The sequence below is a fragment of the Cryptomeria japonica genome, chromosome 5, assembly GCF_030272615.1.
Source record: "Cryptomeria japonica chromosome 5, Sugi_1.0, whole genome shotgun sequence".
Taxonomy (NCBI): domain Eukaryota; kingdom Viridiplantae; phylum Streptophyta; class Pinopsida; order Cupressales; family Cupressaceae; genus Cryptomeria; species Cryptomeria japonica.
The window spans coordinates 266,159,602-266,179,882 of record NC_081409.1 but is presented as its reverse complement, the minus strand read 5'-3'; the positions used below and the strand labels follow the sequence as shown (position 1 = coordinate 266,179,882).

Below are 20,281 nucleotides of genomic sequence, written 5' to 3'. Positions count from 1 at the left end.
GACGGCGGGGGACGTCGTGTCCCCGTCCCCTCGTCCCGGAGACATCCCCCTCAGGGAGACGTGGCCAAAAAGGGGGGGGGGACGCGTCCCCGTGGAACACTATAAAATACCAATCTGAATCCTTTCGATGACTGCATATACTCTCCTTTCCAAATCTGCTGATAACATATTTATGTGTCTGTTGCTTATACTCAGAATTTTGCATTTTAGGATGGCATCCCATATCTTGTTAAATTTTTTTTTTTATCAGATTTATAATACGCAGGTAATTTTAAATTTTATTTATGTTTTGATCACAATCTGATATTGATAGAATATGTATAAACTCCAGTCTGACTTATAAATGTTTGATCTGCAATACGGGTTAGCTATGCTACGGATTATACATTTGTTCAATCTCCTTAGTCTGAATCCACCGTATGCTGTGTTATTGATCTATAGATAATATGAATACCCGATATGCTATATAAGAACACAAACTGTTGCTTATTGGACTGCTGTAGGATAAGATATATCCGATCTGCTTGATGTATTAATGTATTCGATCTGCTTATGTCTTCTGCTTATTTGATCTGATTATGGAGGGAGAGACAAATCATATATACTCAATAAGAAGTCCCTTCAACCAGCACGACTTTATCCAAGAGTCGGTATAACAAACATCATGCCTATTCCCTTAGATCGGTTATGCTTTAATCAACACGTCTTATAATTATGAATTAGTTAACACGTTTTATAGTAGAATCGATTCACATCTTAATCGATTCATTTACAAGGTGTTTTAATTATTATTTTATCACAAGCATAATATAAACTAATCAGTTTAACTAAATTGTCTAAGGCCAATTAGGTCAATTTGACAATTCAGTTGTCTAAGTCGGCTTAGTAAAATACCGACCGACGCTATTACTTCAACATTCCTTTCTGCCTTTTTTGTCTGCTTAAAATGGAATCTCCTTCCACCCTCCTCAAATGAAACCTTCTCTCCCTTATAACTTCCAATGTGAGGGAGAGTCACACCCCTTCATCATGCCTTCTCTTTGCAAGGGTCACAACCTTTCACAATTACAACCCCTTCAAAAGGTCACGTCCTTTCGTCATTTTTGTCCTTAAAAGTCACTTATTTTCTGCCCATTTCTTCTTCTTCCATTAATCCTTCCTTAATCCCTATGCTCCATTCTTTTTTCCTTTTCTCCATATCCCCCCTCTCCATATTAATTTCTTACTTTTTGTATACCCTCATATCTCATTGAGGGGAGGCATCTCTTTGGAAAGATATATCCCTTTGAAAGGTCATGTCCTCTCATTGCTGTCTTACTGTTTAATTCAGATCTGCACTTCTGATTGTATATTAAAATTGCTATTTCAAATGAAGTTATCTTCTCCCTTTTATACCTCATGTTTGAGGAGGTCACAAATTTTCATTTCATGCCTTTTGACCATTCATTTAAACTTAACTAAGTTTTAATTATTTTAATTTTATTCTTTTTTGTGTTAATTTTAATTTTATTTTTATTCTTTTAATTTTATTATTAATATTTATTATTAAATCCTATTTCAAAATGGGGACATTACATCCTCTTGATCAAGTGGAGTAAGCTATATAAGTGGAGTTCCTATGTCATGCCCCCGCCCTGAAGGGGATATCAATGCCTTGCGAAAAACCGTCTTGCCTCAAGACTTCATGTTAAAGGAGCGACCAGGACACATGATTGCAAGGTCAGCAATAAAAAAAAAGCAAATGACATTGGACAGAGATCAATTTGGTAACAGATAGAACAATGCTTGGAATGTAAGCAAGCTGTGGTCTTAATTAAAGAAGGAAAACAAAGATTATTAGTTTAGGAACAACGACCACTTAGACAACAATCCAAACATAAAAGAAGTGCGATTAAGAGAAACACCTGTGATAACTAATAATTACGAATAAGTATCCACAAAGAGACACGATCCCTTACAAAAGGATAGCCACTTCCATAAGACACATCTTCAGGGACGTGTTAAGACATGTATATAGAGAACGCCACAATGAAGGAGGACAGAAAAGTGAGACATCAACAATTACATAACAGCAAAAGGGATCAGATGGAAATGGAAGAGGCATCTAATCTTTAGTAAGAAATGATGATAAGGGAAGAGGTTCTGAACTAATATAAGGCAGTATGATCTGCAAAAAAATGGGAAATAACATAAGTGGTTGATGATCAGATATTAAACAGAATAAAAACAAGATCAGAGCAGAAGTTCAGATGCCTAGAACCAATACAGATTTAGGCATCATCAATCAAGGGCAGTAGACATCATCTGTGAATCATTAAAAATATATCAAATCAGTCCAGCAGATTGAACCAGTCAAATCAGGTCAAAACCATTAAGCAAGATCAAACAACAAAAGAATTTCCCATAACATAGGGAGCAGCAATCAGAAGGGAAACCTGTCCAATTCATCAGAGCAGAATTCTTGTCATTTCAGATTATTATTATCAAACATATATTCAGTGGTATACTTGACATTTCTGCCAATCATTGTCTTATATATGTATACATGTTGTTTATGCATAATAAAGAGTGATTGATTGACTGAAACCCTGTAATGTCCCCTTCTCATTGATGTACTTTCAGTGGTCTAGTGGCCTATTCCTGAGACCCGTAGGCTATGTGGAATGCAGACATAGGGTTTCAATCTTTGATGAGGCGAGAACTTACTATTTTTAGTAAGTTAGGGGTTGGCTATTTTGGTGATACTATCCTATTGAGCTCTCCATGCTCTGTCACTGGGTGCGAAGATCCTTCTTTTCGGAGCAGTAGTTCATGACTTACTATTTTTAGTAAGTGCAGAATGGCATATTTCTATTTTTGGCAGTGGACAGGGTCCTGATCATGCAGCAGTTCAGTGGTCTTCCTTGCTCAACTTCATCCTGGTTTCGGCAATAATCAGTATTGGAGTCATAAGTGATATAATTAAATATTATTATCCTAAGGTTTAATATTTAATTAATTTGATTATTTTTACTACTGATTTATTGGCTTTGGAAATGGTGCATAATATCTCCTAAGTGCTAGGCGAATTTTATGTCTAGAAAGGGGCGCCAAATTTATAATGGAGATATTATTTTATTCACCCCACATGTTTGCTAAGTCAAGTCGTGGTCTTTGACTTACTTGGCGTGATTCTTTGTCTAAGTATGGCGCCATCCTTGGGTAAAGGAAATGCAAATGGAAAAGTTGAATTTGGGAGAATTTGTGAGCATTTGCATTTGGTTTTGGGGAGTTAGAAGTTATAAATAAGAGCCTTGGGCTCCATTTTGTGGCATCTTATGAATTTGCATCGTTATGCTGCCGAATTGGCGATTGAAAAATCTGAGCTTCGAAGTGTGGCTTCCTAGCTAAGTCTCAGTTTCGTACTTGCAAGATAGTACCTAGTTGTGTCTATGTATTCCTAGTGCTGTTGGTGAGTAAGTTGCATATTGTGGAGTGTTTTGTGTGAGATTGGAGTGTTTTTGGGTTGCCGGTCGCAGAGCTGCTAAAAGTGTATTTTGTTCATACCTCTTGGCCAGGCAATTCCATCATTCTGGTTACCGGCTCATCCTTCCTTCCTACCACTGGCAATGCATCTTGTAAGTTTTTAGCATCTTATTTTGTGTGTGGAATTTTATAATGGAAATCAAACTTCCCAGGTTAGGCGTGGGGTTTAGTGAATGCATTGGGAAGCGTGCAAAATAAATATGGCTGTTTTGATGGCCTCCTTTGGGTTGGTTTTCATTGTAGTTGGTATAGCATTAGTTTAGAACTGATTTTGGGTGAATTGGGTGAGTAATGAGAGAGATATGAGCGTTTTAGTGAATCCATAGGCTGCTGGTTTTGCAATTCCAGCTTGCAGATTTTGATGTTAGCAGAAATTTCATGCTTATTATTTGGATGTTCAGCATTACTCTCTTCTCACACTATCTTGATTATTGTAAGGTTAAGTAGTAGTACTACTAACCAATTCTGGCTTGTAACTCTCACCCCGTTGAAAAGTGGAAGAGGCTGGCTTGCCGCCTATTTTCAAGTAAATTGTAATTCAGTCCTCCCATTGCATAAGTGGTCGAGTGATGCCTGATTGTAATGGTCCTCCCGCTGCATAAGCAGTTAAGTTGAGATTGTTTTGTAATTTCAGTCCTCCCGCTAAAATATCGCGGTCGAGTGATTTGTGCCTTTGTGTGTTCCTCTTGGCTGGTTCACCGCCAAGTCTCTTGTTTTCCCGCTGGATAAGCAGAAGGGGCTGGCTTGCCGCCCAGTATTGTATTCCACTTCTTTCAGTAGATTTGAGATCTAACGATCCCCTCTTCACCGTATGCTCTCACCTTCCCATATTGGGCACTTGGTGATCAGAAAGTGGAAGGGTTGCTTTTTTAGCAAGTTTGAGTTTATGCTTTCTAACCTTAATGGGTTATTTGTTTGTGGATGATTATTATTGGCCTAAAAAACAAAATCAAATAACTGGGATACTACAGTGGTATCAGAGCTGGTTTTTCTGCCAGCTTGTGAGTTTCAGTGGGTTCAGAAGTCTCCATGAGTGACAGAGACGTCAGATACTACAACCGAGAACAAAAGAGGCAACAGTTTCAGATTCCGATAGTGCCGGAAGAGGACACATTTTCAGAAGTACTGAAGAACAGAGGGAAGGATTTAGATTCTTCAGACTCAGTGGATTCAATGGCAAACAAGACTACAAAACAGAATGAGGCACCTGATAAGAAGGCTGAGAGACAAATCAATGCCATGATGGACGTGCTTTCCAAACTTAACCAGAACGTTGTTGGGACCCCTAACCAACCCAACAATGGACCGGAAGCCAGCACTTCTAATGCTCCGGTAGGCAATGGAAATGGGAGTAACAACAGGAACAACAATGGAGGTTCAGCCCCAAGACCTTTACAACCTGTATTTCTGCCAAGAGAAGTATAGCAAGCTGAAACAGAGATACCTACAGCTAATGAAATAAGAAACAACTACATGGAGTATGCTTCTCTCCCTGGTGAGATCCGAGATATCCTAACTCTGGATCATTTTATGAATCAGAAAATGAAGACAGGAAGGAGGAATGACTATAAGTTTGCTGCCCCAAGAGATTATCAGCAAGCTCTTGGAAGAGTGACCTTAGCACACTTTGATGGAAGCGCTAAGAGCACAGCTAGAGCATGGGTGCAGAAGTTGGACAATTATTTGTCCTTGAGGCCTATGCCGGAAGAAGATGCCATCAAGTTAGCTACCTTGCACTTGGATGGAGTGGCCCACGAATGGTGGTACCATGGGTTGGTCACCCTTGGTCATAACTTGATCACCACCTATTCTGATTTCACCAACAAGCTGATTGAGAGATTCGACACCAAGGATCCAGAGGTGAAATTTAGAGAACTTGCACAACTCAAGCAGCAAGGTTCGTTGGACACTTACGTAACTGAATTCCAAAATCTGTCAGTTATGGTAAGTAGCATCTCTGAGAAGTGGTTAGTTGTCCTTTTCACTGAGGGACTTGAGGAACCTTTGAAAGGCTGGGTTAAAGCATTTGATCCGCTCACCTTGGCAGAAGCTATTAAGAAATCTCAAAGCATGGCGTTGGCTGCCCCAAGGAATAAAATTCAGTCCAAGCCTTTTTCCTTTCAGAAAGGATAAGAAGAAGTTCACAAATCAGACCAAGAAGTTCCCTCCTCGTATGGATGATGAGCTCCATCAAGAGCTCTGGAGGAAGAATCTTTGTTATTCTTGCAAAGAACCTTGGGCCCCAGAACATAAGTGCCATGGAAAGGGCAATTTGCATAAGATGGAGTGCTATTCAGCAGATGGATTAGATTCTGAAATTTCAGAATAGCAAACTAAAGTTGAGGACAACGAGTATGAAGAGGCTCCTGAAGGGCCTGAATTTGGGTCAGAAGATAGAGGAGTGGTTGCTCAACTCTCGAGCATTCACAAAAATGAGTCCTTAGAGTTTAGGGTGTGATTGGAGAGCATCATATTATTGCTCTCATTGACACAGGAGCGACACACAACTTCATTGATGAAAGGATTGTTGCTAAGAGGGGACTAGTGGCAGAGGAAGTTGAGGGCTTCAAAGTTATGGTAGCAGATGGCTCCACTATATCCTGCAACTGGATGATTTCCAACATGTCTCTGAAGTTGGGAAATCATGAAATCAGAGATGATTTCTTTGTGGTTAGCATTGGTGGGACTGATGATGCAGTCCTCGAAATTCAATGGCCGAGATCTCTTGGTGAGATAATTAGGTGGAGTGGGCAGCAAAGTGTTTGATAATGCCTTCAAATCCATTGGTAGACAAGGGCAGCTATTCCACAGACATTCAAGCAATGATCACGGATAGAAGTAAGGTCATGGTCATGCCCTCAGAACCACAAAAAGAAAATTGGAATTATCCTGAAGACATTCAAACCTTGATAACTAAGAGAAGTAAGGTGTTTGAATACCCACCTCCTGGCAGACCCCCTGAGAGAGGTGCCGAACACATCATTGAGCTTGAAGAAGGAGCTAAGTCAGTTATGACTACTCCTTACCGGTATCCTAAAAAGTAGAAGGATGAGATTGAGAAAGCAATCCAGGAATTGCTTGACATGGGTTACATACGGCCTAGCAAAAGCCCCTTTGCTTCGGCTGTTGTTTTGGTGAGAAAGAAGGATGTGACCATGCGCATGTGCGTGGATTACAGAGCCTTGAATCAAAAAACTATCAAGAATCAGTATTCTATCCCGAGGATTGATGAGCTCATTGACAAGCTACATGGTGCAGTGTTCTTCTCTAAGATTGACCTCAGGTCGGGGTATCATCAGATTAGAATGAGAGCTTCAGATGTGGAGAAGACCGCTTTCAGATGCCACTTTGGGCATTTTGAGCTCCTAGTCATGCCCTTTGGCTTGACTAATGCACCCGCTACTTTTCAGTCATGTATGAACAGAATCTTCCAAGAACAGTTAAGGAAGTTTGTTTTGATATTCTTTGATGACATACTCATATTCAACAAATCTTGGAAGGAGCATAAACAACACTTGGATGAGGTGCTAAGCATACTAGAATCTGAATTCCTGTTTGCTAAGGAGTCCAAATGTGAGTTTGGAATGGAAGAGTTGCTCTACCTTGGTCACATTATCAGCACAGGTGCTGTGAAGGTGGACCTTGAAAAGATTAGAGCCATCATTGATTGGCCTCCTCCTGAAAACATAACACATTTGAAGGGATTTTTGGGTTTGTGTGGGTTTTATCGGAGGTTTGTGAAGGGATATTCTCAGTTGGCTGCCCCCCTCACAGATCTTACGAAGAAAGGAGCTTTTGAATGGTCCGATAAGGCATAGACAGTGTTTGAGCGGTTTAAGGGGATCATGAGTTCCTGCCCTGTTCTGGCCTTGCTTGATTTCACCAAACCTTTTGAATTGCAGTGTGATGCATCTGGAGAAGGTGTTGGTGCAGTCTTCATGTAGGATAAGCATCCTATAGTCTTCGAGAGCAAGAAGTTGAGAGGACCTAAAAGGCTATACTCAATTTATGACAAGGAAATGCTTGCCATAATGCATGCCCTTGCGAAATTTAGGCAGTATCTGGTGGGGAGTAAATTCATTGTTAAGACTGATCATAATAGTCTTAAACACTTCATGCATCAGAAAGATTTGAATGAAAGACAACAGAAGTGGGTGAGTAAGCTGCAGGCTTACGATTTTGATATTGAGTATGTTAAGGGGAAGAACAATGTTGTGGCTGATGCCTTATCTAGAAGGCCCCATTTGAGCTCACTATGCGAGCTTACTGCTGATTGGAGGGAGTTGTTGCTACCTGATTATGCCAAAAATCAGTTTGCAACCAGCATTATAGAAGGTACTTTTCATGATGAAAGGTACAAATTGGTTGAGGGGTTGATACTATACAAAAGAAGAGTCTTCATTGTGGCTGAATCTAAGCTTAAGGAGAAGATATTGAAGACATTTCATGATATCCCCCTCGCTGGTCACCAAGGTTACTTCAAAACATACAGGCAGATCCGAGAGAGATTCTCTTGGAAAGGACTTATAAATGATGTCTCGAAGTACATTAAGGAGTGTCACACATGTCAGAGAAACAAAGACGAGCACACTCTGCCAGCTGGTTTGTTACAACCCTTGCCTATTCCCGGTAACAAATGGGAAAGTATTTCCATGGACTTCATCACTGGGTTGCCACAGGCTCAAGGGAAGGACAGTATCTATGTGGTGGTGGACGGACTCACAAAGTTCGCTCATTTCTTTGCCATCACCAGTTCTTTTACAGCAGCTCAGGTTGCTGAAGTGTTCTTTTGGGAGGTGTTCAGATTACATGGGTTACCAAAGAACATTGTGACTGATAGGGACAACAAGTTGCTAAGTGCTTTCTGGTAGGAGATTTTCAGATTATGTGGTACTGTGCTCACTCCAAGCACCAGTTATCACCCACAAACTGATGGGCAGACTGAGATAGTGAATAAGTGGTTGGAAGGATATCTAAAAAACTATGTCTTGGAGCAGCAGAATACATGGGTGAGATGGCTTAACCTAGGAGAGTATTGCTACAACTCCTCCTATCACATGTCCATCCGGATGTCACCATTCATGGCACTATATGGTTATGAAGCTCCTAGCTTCGCGGACTTGGTATTTGGTGATAGCAAGACCCCTCAGGTAAAGGATATGATGCAACAAAGTCAAGATATTTTGAGGGTTCTGAGGAACAATCTCCAGCATGCACATAATCAACAGAAGTTGTATGCTGATCAACAGCGAATTGAGCGCACCTTTGAATTGGGCGACATGGTTTATTTGAGGCTCCAACCTTACAGGCAGTCTACTCTCAAGAAGAGTGGAGTTGAGAAATTGAAGCCACGATTCTATGGGCCTTTCAGAGTCAACAGGGGGATTGGAGAAGTGGCGTATGAGTTGGAATTACCGGCAAGCAACAGAACCCATAATGTATTTCACGTGTCTCGCCTTAAGAAGGCTCTAGGACATAATATTGTTGCTTCAGCTGAGTTACCTCTGCTTGATGAGAAGGGAGAGTTGGTTTTGGTTCCTGAAGCTATCCTTGATTTTAGGGAATGATCTTTGAGGAGAAGAGAGATCAGGGAATACTTGATCAAATGGAAAAATTTACCAGTAGAGGATGCTACATGGGAGAATGAGGAGATTTTATTGCATCCAGCCTTACAGTTGCTTGAGGACAAGCAATTTTGGGGAGGGCGGACTGTAATGTCCCCTTCTCATTGATGTACTTTCAGTGGTCCAGTGGCCTATTCCTGAGACCCGTAGGCTATGTGGAATGCAGACATAGGGTTTCAATCTTTGATGAGGCGAGAACTTACTATTTTTAGTAAGTCAGGGGTTGGCTATTTTGGTGATATTGTCCTACTAAGCTCTCCATGCTTTGTTACTGGGTGCAAAGATCCTGCTTTTCAGAGCAGTATTTCATGACTTACTATTTTTAGTAAGTGGCAGAATGGCATATTTCTATTTTTGGCAATGGAAAGGGTCCTGATCCTGCAGCAGTTCAGTGGTCTTCCTTGCTCAGCTTCATCCTGGTTTCGGCAATAATCAGTATTGGAGTCATAAGTGATATAATTAAATGTTATTTCCTTATCCTAAGGTTTAATATTTAATTAATTTGATTATTTTTACTACTGATTTATTGGCTTTGGAAATGGTGCATAATATCTCCTAAGTGCTAGGCGAATTTTATGTCTAGAAAGGGGCGCCAAATTTATAATGGAGATATTATTTTATTCACCCCACATGTTTGCTAAGTCGAGTCGTGGTCTTTGACTTACTTGGCGTGATTCTTTGTCTAAGTATGGCCCCATCCTTGGGTAAAGGAAATGCAAATGGAAAAGTTGAATTTGGGAGAATTTGTGAGCATTTCCATTTGGTTTTGGGGAGTTAGAAGTTATAAATAAGAGCCTCGGGCTCCATTTTGTGGCATCTTATGAATTTGCATCGTTATGCTGCCGAATTGGCAATTGAAAAATCCGATCTTCGAAGTGTGGCTTCCTAGCTAAGTCTCGGTTTCGTACTTGCAAGATAGTACCTAGCTGTGTCTATGTATTCCCAGTGTTGTTGGTGAGTAAGTTGCAGGTTGTGGAGTATTTTGTGTGAGATTGGAGTGTTTTTGGGTTGCCGGTCGCGGAGCTGCTGAAAGTGTATTTTGCTCATACCTCTTGGCCAGGCAATTCCATCATTCTGGGTATCGGCTCATCCTACCTTCCTACCACTGGCAATGCATCTTGTAAGTTTTTAGCATCTTATTTTGTGTGTGGAATTTTATAATGGAAATCGAACTTCCCAGGTTAGGCGTGGGGTTTAGTGAATGCATTGGGAAGCGTGCAAAATAAATATGGGTGTTTTGATGGCCTCCTTTGGGCTGGTTTTCATTGTAGCTGGTATAACATTAGTTTAGAACTGATTTTGGGTGAATTGGGTGAGTAATGAGAGAGATATGAGCGTTTTAGTGAATCCTTAGGCTGCTGGTTTTGCAATTCCAGCCTGCAGATTTTGATGTTAGCAGAAATTTCATGCTTATTATTTGGATGTCCAGCATTACTCTCTTCTCACACTATCTTGATTATTGTAAGGTTAAGTAGTAGTACTACTAACCAATTTTGGCTTGTAACTCTCACCCCGTTGAAAAGTGGAAGAGGCTGGCTTGCCGCCTATTTTCAAGTAAATTGTAATTCAGTCCTCCCGCTGAATAAGTGGTCGAGTGATGCCTGATTGTAATGGTCCTCCCGCTGCATAAGCGGTTGAGTTGAGATTGTTTTGTAATTTCAGTCCTCCTGCTGAAATATCGCGGTCGAGTGATTTGTGCCTTTGTGTGTTCCTCTTGGCTGGTTCACCACCAAGTCTCTTGTTTTCCCGCTGGATAAGCGGAAGGGGCTGGCTTGCCGCCCAGTATTGTATTCCACTTCTTCTTTCAGCAGATTTGAGATCTAACGATCCCCTCTTCACCGTATGGTCTCACCTTCCCATATTGGGCACTTGGTGATCAGAAAGTGGAAGGGTTGCTTTTTCAGCAAGTTTGAGTTTATGCTTTCTAACCTTAACGGGTTATTTGTTTGTGGATGATTATTATTGGCCTAAAAAACAAAAAAAAATATTTGGGATACTATAAATCCATATTGTAGGAAGGGCCTGGGGTGTAAGCAAAAGGGGTGTACAATGCTAAGTAAGTAGGCTGTTCTAGAGTTGACCGTAATGGCTCCTAGGACCAGAGGGAACTTATATAGAGATTCAAGTAACCCACTTACGACCCCCGCCCAACTCCACAAGATGGCAAGTCTCTTTAGGGGGATGAGACATTGATGGGGAAAGCAAGTACAAGTCACCAAGCAAGCAAGAGGGCTGTGGTAGAAATCCACTTTTGGGCTTGTTGTAGAAATGGCTTCGGGTGGACCCATCATGTCTCTTCCTCCAAACCCTAATGTGCTTGTGTCGTATTATTGATAATCTATGAATATGATGTGGTATGCCTAACCCCAATGATTGAATATATATATCTGTATATTTGCCTAACCCCAATTATTGAATACATATGTCATGATTGTAGGATTCAAATCCAGGATCACATCATTAAAGATAATATTCAGTGTTACCCGGGGACGCGTTTCCGGCATAATTTGACCTATCCTGAAAACAGGGACGTCCCGGAAACTCAGAAACTGTCGGAAACCCGTACTCTAGCTGTCCCATAAAATTAATGATTGAATTTTGATTATTTGTTTGACTTCCACTCTCATGCAAAAACTGTCAATTTAAATTATTTAACACAAACATTATATGTTAAGGTTTTATAATGTATATAAGCATGCTTTATCCATGTTTTTATACTAATATTTAAAATTTCCCTATATATTTAAAATTTTCCCTATTTTTTATATAGCTGTACCCACTGCCGTCTCCTACTCTGGGAAAAAAAATCCGTCCCAGAAACCCATTTCCCCGTCCCCCCATCCCAAAAACTCGGGGTAACATAGATAATATTTACTTGGTAAGATGGAAACCTAACTCTAATTTGTTGTAATTGTGATTTTAGGGCAAATTAGGAAGGGGACATTACATCCTGCCAATAGTAGGGGAGTTACCAATCTGAAAAGTTCCATCTGTATGCATCCTCAATTGCCCAATCATATTTCCTTCAGTATTGATGCATTTTCGAGGTTGGAGCTATTCATAATGAGCAGATTAAGGTTTGCGAGCGTTTCTAATGTTTTGAAGTCAAAGGATTTCTTGTTTTTGAGCTAGAGAGTCCCTTTCTTGCTAGCCATTTGAATTCAAGCTTGATTGTTGGAGAATGTCTCTAATAAGGAGATCCATTGCTCATCACTACTAGTGCACGAGGAACCAACACTCTCAAATGTGAAATCTCAATGTCTAATCCTTGCATCCCTAGAATGGTTGCGGAATGCTTGGAATACCCCACTCTATAGAGTGGGTGGCCTATTAGATGCCCTTGCTCTACATGATATATCTTGAAAATGTTTTGCTTGCATTCCTAATTCTTCAAGGACAATTGAGGACATTTTGTTGTTTATCTATCCTTTAAGTTTAAATTTAAGAGGACATTAGTATGCATCCCCCAATACTGAGTTACATAATCCCATGTTTTTCTAGTACAGATAAATAGTATCATTAGTGCTTGAAGACATCTTCTGTAGAAATCTTTCCTTTGTGAAGGAATATCTTTTATGAAGTTATTGGTGAGCACAGTCAATGTTATATAAGGTCAGACAATACAGCTGAAAAAGGAGGGATTAACAGAACAGTGAGTTTCACCATTGTGTTTGGTTGGGAGGTTGTTGTTAAGTTTTCTTGCTCTCTAATTTGCCTATAGATTTCAATTTCTTGGAAGTTAGTGTTAAAATTGTCAAATTAGAGGATGAGAAGGTGAGGAAAAGAAGTAGATGCAAGAACTAGCCTATGAAGTTGAAGGTTGACCTCATTCCAATGGGTCTTGGGAAACACAGGTTGCTCAACTCTAGGAATCTCCTAATCCTCTGGGCTGATCTTGCTTCAAAAGCATTATTCAAGGATGACTTGGCATGAAATGGGCTAAAGCCTATGTTCTATTCAAGGAGTGAGTTGAACAAGATTAGGCAAAAAGCTGGAATGAAGAAAGGGGCAGAGTAGCAGTGCTCAGAGTAATTAAAAACCTCCAACTTCTGTACTGATTGCGAGGAAGGAAATTATGTGGGAAACAATTAATAAAGCTAAGCTAACTATTCTAATGAAATTAATGTAATTCTTCTCTACCCAAGCAAGTAAAAGAAAGAAAATTATCTTCACAATCATAAGGTCGTCAATAAATCTGCAAGATAATGTGTTTTAAACTTGTATCACTGAAGCAAATGACATGGATGTAAACTAAATGTGTAACTGTCATTAACAATCCACTTCTTAGGATGAAGAGAAACTAACCATACAAGCAAGCAAAACAGACTGATTTTCAAACAAGAAATTTATACAAAACCACTTGATGAGATGAGAACAACAAAATCAGGAAAGCAAAAGTTGCAAAAGATGCTATAAATGAATTGGAATCGTTTGGAAACATATGTCATGAACTATCATAATTTTCTCACTCAAAACAATTGCACAGGATTGAATTCTCTCAAAACGAATGGAAAATGAGATATATATGGATTTAAAGATCCATGATTGTAACACTCACTTAACCTGAAAATACAGCAAGATAGGAATGATGAAACATTGCATAGAGAGACAAACAAATTGTGCAAATGAATACAAATAGTATGTATGAAGAGAACATTAGAAATTATCAAAAACACATGTTTGGCAGATTTTGATATTTGGACAGTGATAAAACAACAAATTGGAAGGAGATGTGGAATTTTATCAAACAAATTGTGAACGACCTGCAGTCAAGAAAAAGACAAGCAAGAACATAATTATTCAATCACAAAATGACTTTATATAATGATTTTTAAAGTGTAACTACACAACTGGATGATATGCAAATGAAAGCTGTCGGAAATGGTTCCATCTTTGGCATTTGTGACTGATCTGAATTTGAAGATGTTAGTGTCTGCCATCCTCAGTCTTAACAGGAGGATCTGTAAATCCTCAAATTACATGCTTTTTATCAGTTTCTATTTGGAGTGGTATCTATGAATGTTTCCCTGGTGATGGTTGCAGGCAACAGCTCTCAGTTCTTGAACCTGACCTTAGCGAGGAGCTGAAGCAGGAATTTGAATAGGAGATGATGGTCCGCCTTCAACAATGTTCCCTTTAATCAAAGTGATAGATATGTCAACACAAACATGATTCCATAGCTTGTTTTACCATGCAGCTGTTATTTTTCATCTGAAAGTAGTTTGTTTTCAAACTTGGGCTACTAAAATACTTTGGAAGTTTTTGTCAAGTTCTGTTAATGTTTATCTTTGCTTATGGTTTTCTAAACAGTAACAGTTTTCAGCGTTTACTAACTATCCATCAAAAGGGGAATATAGTTTTTAGCTTAAAACTCTTTCGCTTACCTCAATTTTTAGCAGGTTCTACAAACATCCACAATTTTTTAAAGTTTATGTAATTTATGGTTTATGGTAAAAAGCCATATACCTTAAATCTAGAGTTGACTTTGAATAAATTTATGGGGTGATATGACATCTGAAAGAATATTTTAACTATTAGGAAACCACTTACGTCTATGATGCTTGTCTATGTAAACTTATGAAAACTAGATCATACTGATGTGTATTTAACTTGGAGAAATTTATATATTGACTTGTTAATGGTTTGCTCGATACAAATCATTTGTAGTAGATAATGCAGAAAAATATCATAGGAGTTACAAGGTTCAGTAGGAGCTGGCTGGCCTATGGTAAATTTGATAATGGTAGTAGAGCTTCAAATCAAAAAAGCTTAATGAATTGGAACTAGTCTTTAGTCCAACGATGAGATCCAATTTCTTTAGTCAAGAGGTCAAATATTTGAATCTATCTAGTATCTTTGCCAAACGTAGGAATTGTAGAAGAGTATCTTTGGCTATTAAAGGTACCATTGGATTTGCATGTTAATACTGTGATGTGTGGTTAACACAATTTCTTCTGGTTCAGAGGCACATCTATAAATTATAGACACATACTTATGTCTGGTGAGCATTTTGTGCTGCTGTGTATGGTGTTCCAAAGGCCTATGTTTGGGAAATATTCCGGAGTTTTGTGACTGGATTCTTGCTTGTGTGCTGTTGCACTCACCAAAAATGAAATACTAATATCAAGGATATGTGGGTGCAGGTTGTCACTGAGAGGGGTGAGCGCCTGCAATCTTATATTTATCACCGAGCACATGTGAATCTGTCAAATTTAATCCCAACTGGTGATTGGCTACAGCAGTGAAGGCATTGAAACATATTTTGCAGCATAATTTAGAGGACATCTTTTCCAAGAGTTTTGGGCTTCTAAAACTTCTTGTCACATAATGAAGAGCATATTCTCTTGTATCTTAGAGTTATATATTTTTTAAGTTTTTCCTGGTTCTGTATTAATTGAATTTGAAATTAATTTCTTCATTATCAAGTAAAGTATGACGGTAAACTGAATCCAAATATATGTACCACAATGCAGTTGTACGAGTCTTTCGTTGCAAAGTGCGAATCAGTGGTTGGTTTGAATTCTCATCCTGAGATTATTTGATTTTATTATTCTTAGAACTTAGTTTTCATCAAAGCGGAAATGAAAGGAGAGTCTCTCTTTCCCAATAAGTCAAATTTTATTTATTGATAAATAAAATATATATAGTCTAAACTCTTTAGTATCATGTGGTTTAGCTGTATCCTGATGGCTACAGTCCCTATCACCAATTGTCATCAATTTATAAGGGTTTTACAGTTTTCTATCTTTTGGTTTTGATTGTTAATGTGATAATTGATAAGTTCTTTGTTCACTGTTGATGATAACACAAATTTATGTAGATCCAAAATAGCAGATTTAGACTACCCTTTTTTCTCATTTTGGATCTTGAATTTACCATACTGTGTGTTGCATACAGCTGCAACTTATGGAAGCCAAATTTATGTAGATCCAAAATAGCAGATTTAGACTACCCTTTTTTCTCATTTTGGATCTTGAATTTACAATACCGTGTGTTGCATACAGCCGCAACTTATGGAAGCTGATAATTATTCTTGTAAGAGAATGGATTTGTTAAGTTCCGATAAGAAGATCAAAAGATGGTGGTTTTTAATGTAATAATTGATAGGCATTGTATGAGTTGATGTGGCAACACCAATACGCAGGCATTGTCAGATTTTCTGATGACAAATCCAATTGTACACCCAGTAGCATGTTCTTACTTCTTATTTATGGGTCCCTTAACTAGAATGAATCTATAGGAATAACTATGCAACCTGCTTCTGCTGCACAAAGGCAGAAGAAAAGTCTGTTGGAGCTGTTTCAAAAAGTTTTTGTGATTACTTAAAAGTTTCATGCCTTGTCTCTTAGTGCAGTCATCAGCATATCTCTCTGAGGTATTCTTTTAATTGTTCTCAGCTTTTTCTCACTAGTATATAACCACAGATATATAGTAGGCATTGTATGAGTTGATGTGGCAACACCAATACGCAGGCATTGACAAATCCAATTGTACACCCAATAGCATGTTCTTACTTCTTATTTATGGGCCCCTTAACTAGAATGAATCTATAGGAATAACTATACAACCTGCTTCTGCTGCACAAAGGCAGAAGAAAAGTCTGTTGGAGCTGTTTCAAAAAGTTTTTTTGACTACTTAAAAGTTTCATGCCTTGTCTCTTAGTGCAGTCATCAGCATATCTCTCTGAGGTATTCTTTTAATTGTTCTCAGCTTTTCCTCCCTAGTATATAACCATAGATATCCAGAAGGATAGGTTTTTTCGATTCTGCAGTTTATTTTTGTAATCATAGTGGCTGTTATGTCTGCTTTATGTATTATGAACTGGCTTTCCCCAATCATGAATAGAATTTCTTTTATTTAGCAAAAAGAAACGAAAGAAAGTTTTAACTTCAATTAGTTACCCCCCTAAACTCTCTGTTAATGACATGATAATGGTGTCGTTGTAAAGTTCGATTGTAGTACTAATTAATCCTAGTCACTTGGTGAAGCTCTTGAGATTACTTAAAAACTTCACGCCTTTTCTCTTAGTGCAGTTATCAGTATATCTCTCTGAGTTATTCTTTTAACTGTTCTCAGCTTTTGCCCACTAATATATTAATATAACCACAGATACCCAGAAGGATAGGTTTTTCCGATTCTGCAGTTAATTTATGTAATCATAGTGGCTGTTATGTCTGCTTTATGTATTATGAACTGGCTTTCCCTAATCATGAAGAGAATTTCTTTTATTTAGCAAAAAGAAATAAAAGAATTTTTTTTCAATTAGTTTCCGCCTAAACTCTCTGTTAATGACATGATAATGGTGTCCTTGTAAAGTTCCGTCTTAGTATTAATTAATCCTAGTCACTTGGTGAAGTATTTATTGCACCCGAAAGAATCATCATGAAGTTTGTGATATTCTACTGATTTGTGTGGGTTGTCAATGCATTGTAATTCTTCCAATCATCTCAAAAGATGATTGAAGTAAAGCTCTAGATGCATATAGACTATGTACGTAAAATCTCCTAATTTTGTTTAGCAAGTTGGACTAGCAATAACTTTGTCATGTCTATTGAATCCTTCTAGATCTGATACAGAAGTTTGTGGAAGAAATAGAATATTATTCCAATGTGTTTGATTAACTACTTTTTTATTGGCTTCTCCAGTTAATAAATAAAAAAGAAAAGCTATTATTTAAATGCATGAGATTTCCACAGTCCATGATAGATTAAATTGATGATTTCTGGATTTGACCCTTTTTGTTTTTTCATCAACGTTCTGGATCATGCTCCATGATCCATCATCAGGATGAGAGTAAGTAAAAAGAAAAGTGGATCATGAAGCGTTATCCAAAATTTTATTAAAAACCAAACATGGTCCAATCCAGAAATCATCAATTTAAAAGCTTTTTATTTTATCGTCTACTTCATCAGCATGATGGAAATGAGAAGTTGATGGGTGAGACTTATCAATTACACAGAAACACATATCGAATCTAAATGTGCTTAATAAACAAAGATTTTGAATGATACATCGCCCTAATATATAACTCCATTGTAGGATATATATAGGCTTTATTTCGCCCTTTTCAGCTGACAGGTTTGAGAATTGTGTGATGCATTATATTTTCAATATAGAAATAATTTGCTTATCGCACATTATTTACCTGAAAGTTCAATCTTTATCCGTAATATGGCCTGCTATGCCATTACATTGGTTGACTCTTAACTTGATGCAATCACAGTAAAATCTACAATTTGGTATCTTGATGGTGCCTATATAATGTAGTATGTAAACTTTGCAACTAAATTATTACTGGACTCCAATGGATTGATAAACTCCAGAGAAACTTTAAGAGGTTAAGTTTTTCCATTGTGGACCCGAGGTTACAAGTTAAGGCAGTCAACCTCGATCATCTTCTATATACAAATTTTTACTCTGATAAACTTGACTTCTATTATCAGACTTCTATATCCTGGATAAATATTTAAAAACAATTGCAATATTTCTTTCCCTCATTTTATTCTTCCACGTTCATGCTTACTCGGATGTTTGAATCCGTAAACTCATGATCTATGTTATGGATTTTTAATTTTTATCCCAATATTGAATTTTCTAAACAAATAAATAGCACCTTTCCCCATTTCGATACATAGACAAAGTGCGGAGTGCTAGAGAGCCTTGATTTCTATCTTTGCTTATCCACCTTCACTTGAAATTACGCTCATAATATTAGTTTATCTAAGTTAAAATCATAGGAGCAAAACTCTCTCTCAGGAATAATTTTGCAAACCAAAAGTAAAAGATTTTTTTAATTATTTTTAAAAAATCAGAAAAAATTCTGCAGCAAAAAAAAAACAAAAAAACCAGAAACTCTACATTGTTTTTAACCAAAAATCATAATATTTAGGATGAAAAACAGAAATTTTAGTATGATTTTAACTGTGGTTTTTGGGTCAGCGGATCTCATTGCCTGCAAATTGTTTCTAAGATTTAATAGGCTTTGAGAGGCCAATTCACAATTCATCAACAACGTGCAAAACGGAAGTGATCTTTATCCACCTTACCAATCCCATTACAGGCTCATCTTTTGTTGTGTAATATATATTCTTGAATATCCCGCGACTACCTTATCCCTTTTGTTATATTATGGGGGAAACAACTACTAATGATTATCTTTAGTGTAGGAAAAAGAACATATCTTTCAAGGTGGACAACAGTTTTAAGAAAAAAATAATTTTGTTCATGAATGAATGAATGTTTTTTAATAATATCTACAAAAGTCAAATAGCTTATGAGACTTACGTAGTCAGCAAAGCAAAGCATGCAGAGTCCAAACCTCATTTTCCTTTGCATCTGATTACGAAATCTGCAACTCTTGTTATCTTTTCTTCCTCAAAAAGATTACTCAAGGTGTTTACATTTAATTTCTCAATGTAGTCGAGCCAAATATCCTTGTAAGGTGCATATTTCATGATGTAATGAACCCAACAAAAAATCTATGGGTAAGGTTCCAATGTCTTCCCAATGATGATTACTGATAGGACAATGTAGGAACCCTATTGGTTCTAACTCTCCTGAAATACTGTTGCTGATGTGTTTTTTGATTTTCAAGGTTTTTGAACAATTTTAAAGTAAAAAAATAACATTGGGAAGATTTCGAATAGTTGGAGTTGGCTTCTCCTCTGATAAAATCTGAAGAATCAACTTGGTTTCTGCTTGCTTGCAGTGTAAACTCCATTCTGGGGCACCAACAAAAATCATTAGCCATCCTTGAGAATTCAGAATGTCAAATAGGGAGGCGTTTCAGCCTCCAGTCAAAAAACGTCCTTCCTGGAATCCCCACATGGCACGCTGAAATTGTACGGCTAGCAAGAAGACTTGTACGACTGGTTATTGAATTGGTAAAATGTTGCTAATGAGAACCTGAATTGCCTCCTTCCTTATTCAATTTCTACAAATAACTGTCACAATTAACCTTGGTGAAGCTCATAAAGACTTCTGAATGAAGCCCTCTCAATTTGCACCTCATAATCACAGATCCATGAAGAATGAATGTTTTTCTATAGCAAACCCTTGAAACCTTGCAGATAAATAATCAAACAATGTCAAATAATCAATAATAGAGGTTGAATTGCTTCTTTGCCTTTATA

The 20,281-nt window shown here is 37.9% G+C and overlaps 1 protein-coding gene across 2 annotated transcripts in view; it reads left to right on the top strand.

Annotated features, from left to right (window-relative positions):
• The window catches only part of LOC131035209 (uncharacterized), a 45,275-nt gene extending 29,846 nt beyond the window's left edge, over positions 1–15,429 (top strand). For both annotated transcript variants that reach the window (XM_057966855.2, XM_057966856.2), the window contains exon 4: positions 15,293–15,429. The gene's annotated coding sequence lies outside the window, so the exon portion shown is untranslated. The remainder of the gene's footprint in view (positions 1–15,292) is intronic.
• Positions 15,430–20,281: the final 4,852 nt, after the last annotated feature.